We start from the raw sequence: 9,210 nt of genomic DNA on the forward strand, positions 1-9,210 counted from the left end.
TATGACAGTTTGCTCTGTCCCTTGCAAATTAAGCTTTCGTTTTGTAAGACATGGAACTGGTGGGAATTTCTGACACCAGTTATTGTTCCTCCCTCCATTTGATATTATTGGGGAAAGATCTAGAGTTCCCTTAGTCTTTCCTGGAACTCCTGCTGGGGTTTAGAGAGAAAAAAAGTAGCAGCCCCCTGGAACTATATATACATTGTGATGCTAGCCTACACCTAGCCTCTAGCAATTCTTGCAAGCAATCCTTACAAGATTATATAATGTATGCCCCAGGTAAGCAAACATCTTCTTTGCTATAAAGCTGGTCACTTGGTTTGATAGAGTACAATGTGAGATTCCATGCCAGTGGATTCATCACTCCATAAAACGTCAAACAGTAGTGCTCGCTGAGACCCTATATACAGGAAAGGCAAATCCAAGTTCTAAATATTTATGTGTTCTTTTGGAAACAAATTGCTGGCCTTTCCAGAATAAAAGAGGTCATATGTCATCAACATGTTAGGTAGCTAGTCAGACATGAGCAACAGGGGGAACAAAGAAATAATGGCTCAGCCTAGAGGCTGCCCAAAGAACACTCTATTGGTAGTTAGAGAATCCCTCCTGCATCCCCAGAGACAAAGGACAGGAGAGTCATAGTCTTAGCTGGCATAATCTGGCTACAGATGCCTGCACAGAAGGTACTACTCTAATTTTCCTACAATTTAAGCTTCATTATTAAACTATGTTTATGCCTGGAAGTTCATGAATCAAATTATGAGACTGAATTCTGGGTATGTAATGCGTACTAGGTAGAATTATAGAGCAGCCAGGTGTCAATCAAAATGACCTCACTTGCCAATTGCCTAGGAATGCCTTTGGAGTCACCCATCATGGCCCAAATATAAGGCAGACATTCCCACTTCTGGGCCCTTTTTGCCCTTCTGGACTCTCTCTCACTCTCTTTTTTGTGGCCTTTTTGTGTTCATTACAGCACTGGGACCATGTGCCTTCTTGGGGCATTCTTCGTCTTTCTAAAATATACTATAATAAAACTATTAAATCTCAATGACCTGTTATTCTTTACTGTGTCATTTGACGAAGAACCAAGGGAAAATGCTAACTACACTTCTGCGCTGTTGTTATCCCTCTCTCTAATGCCTGCTGTTGGGGTGACACAGAACTCTGATCGGCCCCAACAGTGACAAATATGGCACCAATGAACCAGTTGGTCTCCTCAAAGAAAGCTGCCAAATGGAAGTTCAATATTGGTCTTTATTGTTGGCTCTTTGGACTTTCGACATTTGTTAGGTAGATCAGCTAGTAGGAACAAATGCTGTTGGGCACATAGATAGCCTCCACCTCGTCCATCAGGGCCACTTTATTCACATGTAGCAGCACTGGGGTGGCCAATGAGAGAGCCTGGCTTATGTCTCTGGCTAGGTCATCTTAATTCTTGCCTCTTCTATGAAGGATGTTCTCTTGTGGGCACTACTGTACAATACAACGATATTCACAGCCCACACCCACTCTCATGTGGCCATTCGCAAGCTTCTATCTCATATCTCTCGATACTCCTTCTTTCCAATTTTTTCCTTTCTTTCCTTCTAGGCCCCTGTCAACCACCCAAAGCCTTGATCACTGCCAATTAGTCCTAATATATTCTAACTTTAGGCCTCTTTTAACACAGCGTGGATGATCAGATTCATTATCTGAAACTGCTAAGTAGGAGGGTTTTCTCTATGTCTCCACTGTCTCAGGACACCTCTGAGTTAGGTGGTAATTCAGCCACCATCTATTTTGCATCTAGATACTAAGTCAGTCCCCAAACAACCTTAGGCATGACATGAAGGAGAGATGCTGGCACAATAGTGGTGGGTTCCATAAAGATTAGAGCTACTTCTCATGCAACTTGATTTTGCTCCCTGGTACTGCTCACATCCTAAATATATTCCTTTCAAGTTATGATGAGTTGTCAATGGGTCTGCCCAACTCATGAGTTGGTGGGTTTGACAGGATCCAGTTCATGATAGGCAGTTCTGGCTATATCTTCACTTACTATCTAACAGCTGGTGCTCCGTTTCTACCAATACCCACTATACATGCAAGTAGTTGTTTTGTCAAAAGACATATAGTTCCATTGCAGATGGCAAGACTAGGCTCCAGAACCACACAGAGCTTCACTGAGATTCTCCCAGTGGGGATTTCCATAAACTCTAGACAGCCTCATTTCCCACTTATTGACACCTCCAGTACCACAAAGGTCTGCTGGGTCGTATAGCCCAAGCTTGGACCTGCTGCAGAGCCCATTCCTTCTCCAGCCCTGCTGACACCTCAACTGTGGCCCAGCAAGATCTTTGTAGGACTTCTAACCTATATAACTCTAAAATGATAAATATATGTTGTTATAAGACATTAATTTTGTGGGAATTTTTTACAGCATCAATAGAAAACTAATACCGAGTATATAGGAACCAGAGGCAGTAATTAAAATATTAGTTCCAACTCAAAGGACAACCAAAGGCTATAATAGGAAAAGACTGTGAGTCAGGAGATATGCTGCTAATCCATGTTTTTTTAAGCTACCTATAAGACCTTAGGAAAAATAGTTCTATGGACAATGGGAACGGTGAAAACAATTGTTTATCAAGCAAATTTGAGTAGAGTAATCATATAGTTGAGGCAAAAATATTTTAGAGAATATAAATACTGATGGCTTTGAATTAAATAAATAATAGGAAGAGATTCTGATTAGAAGCTATATCATTCTTAGTAATGGAACAGACAACGGAAATATAACCAGCTGTGTGGATTGTTTTCCCTAGTTCATACTGAAAAGAATATGAAGAAGCAAGCATTAAATTAGTTTCTCTCCAAGGCTCTCCCCCTGGTTTTGAGTAGACCACTAATTTATTTCTTCTGACTATTGTACTTCATTTAGTTAATATTAAGCAACAAACCCCTAAAGTAATTCCCTGGTACTGCTCACATCCTAGATATATTCCTTTCAAGTTATGATGAGTTGTCAATGAGTTGTTAAATTGTAGGAAAATTAGAGTAGTACCTTCTGTGCAGGCATCTGTAGCCAGATTATGCCCTGGTTTTGAGTAGACTAATAATTTATTTCTTCTGACTATTGTACTTTATTTAGTTAATATTAAGCAACAAACCCCTAAAGTAAAGATGTTTTACTTATGAATTGTAGGCAAGTCGAATGTCATGTGGGAAATTACTTTGATACAATAATAGCCTCCAAGTACAAAAATAAAAAAGTTATCCCAGAGCTCACAGAACAGAAAGGCTCACAGACCAAATTAAAATGCTCAAGTCATATTTAGAACGCACAATAAGAAGCAAGAGGAAAGAGACAGACAAGTTAACACATGTAGGATCGTGTACAATTGGGATGAAGGGACCATGCTACCTGATCCTGGGGTATGCCATATTCATATAACCTGTCTTTCTCTCTTCTACCTCTGTGTTCCTCACTGATCAATGTGGTTACTGATGTCAAAGATTAAATTTGAGCGAGAAGTCCCACAGATGAAAGGCATCCTTGACCAATGACACAAACTTCTTTGATTAGAAAGTCACGGGGACAAGTACACCTGGTCAGAGCTGTATCTTGCCAGTTAGCTTCCTGAACAGATTTGGATTCTACTCGTTTTTCTTGGGCAGAGGAGATATAGGCCAGAATGAGTGTCACCCACAGGTGACCAAATTAGGTACTCACAAATAGTAAGAGCTTCATATATTTCATGACTGTTAGGTATCTTTTGATTTGTTCATTCCTTTTTTTCCCTTTTCTTTTTCTTTATTGAGATATAATTGCTATACGGACTGCACGTATTTAATGCATACAATTTAATGAGTTTGGACATATGCATATACCCATGAAACCATCACTACAATCAAGATAATAGGCCCTTAAAATTATCCTTAAAAATTTCCTCATACTTCTTTTGTTGTCATTGTTATGAGAATACTTAACATGACATTCACCCTCTTAACAGATTTTTAAATGTACAATACAGTATTGTCTGCTATTAGGATTATGTGATAGAGCAGATCTCTAGAACTTACTCATCCTGCATAACTAAAACTTGGCATTCATTGAATTTCCCTGTTACCCCTCTCCTACCATTCTACACTCTGCTTCTATGAGTTTGACTATTTTAAGTACTCATATAGGTGGAATCATGCAGTATTTCTCCTGTGACTGACTTATTTCACTTAGCATAATGTCTTCAGTTTCATCCATGTTGTTGCAAGTAGATATTAATTGTTAGCGAGGATGTGAAGAACTGGGAGCCCTCATATGCTGTCAGTGGGAATGTAAATTGGTGCAGCCACTATGGAAAACAGTATGGGAGTTCCTCAAAAAATAAAAATAGAACTACAATATGATCCAGCAATACTACTTTTGGGTATTTATCCAAAGGAATTAAAATTAAGATCCCAAACAAAGATCTGCACTAATTATTCACAATAGCCAAGATATGGAAACAACCCAAACGTCCACCCACAGATATAATAGAATATTCCCAATTCCTTTTGATGTTTAAGATAACTGTGCTACTAAGTACTTATAATTATCAAACATAGCCTGTGAATCCTGCCTAAGTCTAACTCTTTGTTTACTATTTATTTATACCTAAAACATAGAATTTTACTCATCTGTGTTTCACAAATTATAGACCTATTCACATTTCATAATAGAATTCAGTGTTCTGAAAGGTAAATGTACATTACCCCGAGCCTCAGAATTTCCTTTTATGTAATTCAACCTGACAGTGTTGTAAGGGTGCCATCACTCCAGTTAAACATGACTAAATTTTAATTGGCCCTCAAGAACAGTCAATCAATAGCCTGAAAAATAGCTGCATGAAAATTAGAAACTTCCGTTCTCTTGGTAATCTGAACTGTCAATAAATAGTCAGAGGTCATTTGCTTTGTAGTGGGAACAGGAAGTGAAAGATCAGAGAAAAAAGAGACCAATAGGTTGCAGTGGACAAGAGTCAACAGAATCCATGTGTAAGCACAAGCCCAAAAGACCCCGATAAGAAAGAGCACGTTGTTGGTTTGGTAAGGGGAACATAAACCGAAGATGAAGATATACAGTGTGAAGAGGCGGGAAACATAGCTGATAAATATTAACAGAACTCAGATTGGTAGGCTTCTAATTCTGAGGAACCAATTAGTAGGCTTACTTTGAATGTTGGGCCAGTCCTCCAATTTTCTGAGGTCTGACTATTTTAATGATATTTAGTTTGGGAGCTTTTTCAACATTCATATGAGATATAGCCCAGTGATTAAGATTCCTGTGCATTCATTATAATGGAATGGACTTAATTTTTTCAGATGTACCCAGATAATGACCTGAATATTTTCTCCATAAGAATTCTCTCAACCCTATGTTGGCTATAGAGTATTACTACAATGTACCAAATAATTCCCATATAAATTTTTAAAAGGCATCAAGCAATAATATTTGGCATATAGACTTCGCATACATTTTTTCAAGGTTAATTTATTATCAAGATGAATAAAGCTACCGCCATACTTTCTTGCATTCTTCAATACAGCTAGCATATGGTGGTAATTCTAGGAAACGACTTAAATGATTAAGATAGAACTTGATAAAGAATTGGTTTTGGAAAGGATCAGCAAACAAATGGCAAGTGTACCATCACTTCCTTCTCTTATTACTACTGTTGATGTTATTAATTAATCAGAGTTTTGTTTCTCCCTAAATTCAGATAAACAGTTAAAAATATTCATGCCATTCTATTTCAGGTCTCACTACCAACAGATCTAAGCCAGCACTCACAATGAAACCTATCTGACATCAGTGTGCTATTTCCTCTTTGAACTTTTGCTTTTAGTGCTGGCCATTTTCTCCAAGTGATTAATGTACTCTCATTAAGTTAATGAATCAGGTACTTTAGTATCGCTTCAGGAATAGAAAAACTAAAATTATCGGCTTAGTACTACTCCATACACTGATACATTTTTAAGATATGTCAAAGTTGCTTATAGAAACTAAGCATGATTTAGAAAACCTCACTCTCTAAACAATTACCAATCCTCAGGTGTTATTAAGGAAGAAAAACCAGGAAAGTTTCAAATATTATTGATAGTAATATCAAAACTGAAAGCTTCTAAAGGCCAAAATCACCCTAAAAAATAAAACAATAGACATTGGGGAAATATTTATAAAATATACAATACACAGAAGTGATTAACATCATTAGTAACTAAAGTATTCTTACAAATAAATAAGAAAGTCTCCTGAATGGCTGTTTATGAGGTGTTATCAGAAGGGGCACCAAAGCAAGGCTGTGCTCGGAAATACTTTTTTTTTTTTAATGCCTACAGCACCTGGTATTCCTAGGTGGTCTCCCATCCAAGTACTAACCAGGCCTTGCTTATCTTCCAAGATCAGACAAGATCAGGAACGTTCAGGATGGCATTGCCATAGACTCGGAAATGCTTTTTCTTGTCCCTACTGCAACAAAAGTATAATTTCATATATGACTGGGTGTTTTTATCCTTAAGAATTTCATTTTAAAGTGATAATATACTCAAGAAAAAAGGATTACCTTAATATACCTGAGTTTGAATTGATTGAAAAAAAATGTGACAATTTCCACCTTTGGTGCCAGGTAGAAATGGAGCATCCTAGGTGGAATGAACAGTAATTATGCAGGACCTATGTAATTATTAAGTACTCTTGGAATATTTTTCTATTTTTTTGTCTAGACCAATTATCCTAAGATCATATATGAGTCTAGGCAATATTAAGTAGTGGCTGTTATCATCGGGCAGGCATGGATGTTCACATGGAATGATGATGAAGTACACACCACTTGGTATAGTCCTGCCCTTCGCCCCCCTCCCCCTCCAAGCTGTAACTTGAATGTGGCCAAGACTGTATATCTAATTAGAAATTTACAAGGTAAATAAGGGTCAATAAGAACATATTAAACTGGACCATGAGACTCCAATTCGCAAAATACACATTGTGAAAAACTGTGCAGGATAAACAACTTGTTTCTTCAGTAACAAAAACTGGGAGTAAGGGACGGTGAGAGGGAGGAAGGGAGGAAGAGGAAGACTCTATAGAGCAAAAACAAAAACAAAAATAAAAATTAAAAAAAATTAAGAAACTTATTCACCAATCACAATTCATGTATCTTAGTTGAATCCTAATCCAAAAAGAAATTGTTTAAAAATTTATGACAATTAGAGAAAGTGAACATCAGTGGGTATTTGATGACAGCAAGGATTTTTAGGTATGTTAATGATATCACTTTTTTAAAGATTCCTATTTTTAAGAGATATATCATTTTAAATTTTTACAGAAGTGATAGACTATCTATGGTGACTAATTATACCAGATTGCTTGGGATTGAAAAGTTTCTCGAAACTTGGAACTTTCAGTGCTAAAACCAGGGATATTCTCTGCAAATGGTCATTTCTATCAAAACTAACTGGGATAGGAGGTGTGAAGTTGGTGGGGCTTGATTGACTTTTGGAGGATAATTGTTGAAGCTATAGTATGTATTTGTAGATGACCTGGGAATCCTTCTGGGTACCTACTCGAAAACTTTGAAAACATTCATAAAGATATATGTACTCTAATGTTCATTGCAACATTATTACAATAGCCAAGACATAGAAACAACCCAAATGTCCTTCAATGAATGATTGGATAAAGAAGATGTGGTTCATATATATAATGGAATACTACTCAGCCTTAAGAAAAGATGAAATATTGCCATTTGCGACAACATGGATGGATCTTGAAAGTATCATGTTAATGAAATAAGTCATTGACAAAAAACAAGAATCATATGATTTCACTCATATGTGGGATTAAAAAAACAACAACAAATGAACAAACAAAACAAACAAACAAACAAAAAACATAGACACAGACAATGGTATGGTAGTTACCAGAGAGGAAGAAGGGTTGGGGAGGTTAAAGAGTGTAAAGGGCATCAAATATATGGTGATGGAAGGAAAATAGACTTTGGGTGGTGAACACACAATGTAATACACAGATGATGTATTATAGAATTGTACACTTGAAACATATAATGTTATTAACCAATGTCACCCCAATAAATTTAATTAAAAAATTAAATAAAAATGAAAGAATGAGATAGATTTGAAAAAAAATCACATGAACCAATATTGCATTGTATGCGGGAAGATAGAACAAATTTTACTAGTCTGTGTTGGGAAACTTCTTGAAAGCATTATATCTGGATTGTTTTCAGAACAGAAAGAAAATAAGCATGGAACATACTTATCACTCATGATAATGGAATGATAATTTTGTCAGAAAACTTGGTGTTTGCAATAGGCTTGTAATGACTTATTGAAAGTTCATCTATTGTTATAGCTGAACTCTTGTGTTATAGTACTGCTGCTAGCAGTCAACATTTTTTGAGCGCCTATCACTCAAAAAGGTCCTGTGAGACCTCCTGACATAATAAAAATATGAAAATTAACCACAAAAAAGCAGGAGGAAGCACTCACTGATCCAGAGATATACATGAACACAAAATAAACATATGCATTTATCCCAAACTTAACATTATCTATACATCTATTAATATTTAAAACTGATGCTTGTAGGTGGATTTTTTGAAAATTTTCACAAGGTAAAAGAATTTTAGGGGGTTATTTTTTAAACGCTGCACATGTGCTTTGATGTGTACTTCTTCCTTTTTATATAATCTTCACAGTACAAGTGATGAACTATATAGTTTACTTGTTTCCCTAACAGTATTGAATCAACAATATAAAAAATGAAAAATGAAAAGTTATTTTAAAATAAGTTCTATAGTCAAATCAATGGTTCACTAAGTAATTTGTGTGAATCATGCTCCATATAGAATATTTTAGCAACAAAGTCCAAATTTCTTAGTGAAAGGAAATGAATTAACCTACCAGTCATCTTTCTTTCAAATCGTGTGATGAATATCCTCTTTGTTCTTTTTCTCCCCTAGAATGGAGAAAGATCCCATTATTCTTGTCAGATTTTAAAAAAACAAATGTTATAGAATTGATTTATGTTTTTCAAATGCATTTAGTCATAAAACTGAGATGTAGAAGCTCTCAGAACAAGTTCTATAAGACCACATGAGCTGTGAAAACATTTGCTACGTCATACACTATGTGAGCCACATCTTCAAGCTGCTTTTTAGAGGCAAACAA

At 36.2% G+C, this 9,210-nt stretch overlaps 1 protein-coding gene across 1 annotated transcript in view; it reads right to left on the reverse strand.

The window, feature by feature from the left end:
- Positions 1-9,009, reverse strand: part of ADAMTS19 (ADAM metallopeptidase with thrombospondin type 1 motif 19) — a 240,139-nt gene extending 231,130 nt beyond the window's left edge. The window contains exon 1 of the mRNA XM_025040686.1: positions 8,944-9,009. The gene's annotated coding sequence lies outside the window, so the exon portion shown is untranslated. The remainder of the gene's footprint in view (positions 1-8,943) is intronic.
- Positions 9,010-9,210: the final 201 nt, after the last annotated feature.

The sequence above is a fragment of the Pteropus alecto genome, unplaced genomic scaffold (genome assembly GCF_000325575.1).
Source record: "Pteropus alecto unplaced genomic scaffold, ASM32557v1 scaffold78, whole genome shotgun sequence".
Classification (NCBI taxonomy): Eukaryota; Metazoa; Chordata; class Mammalia; order Chiroptera; family Pteropodidae; genus Pteropus; species Pteropus alecto.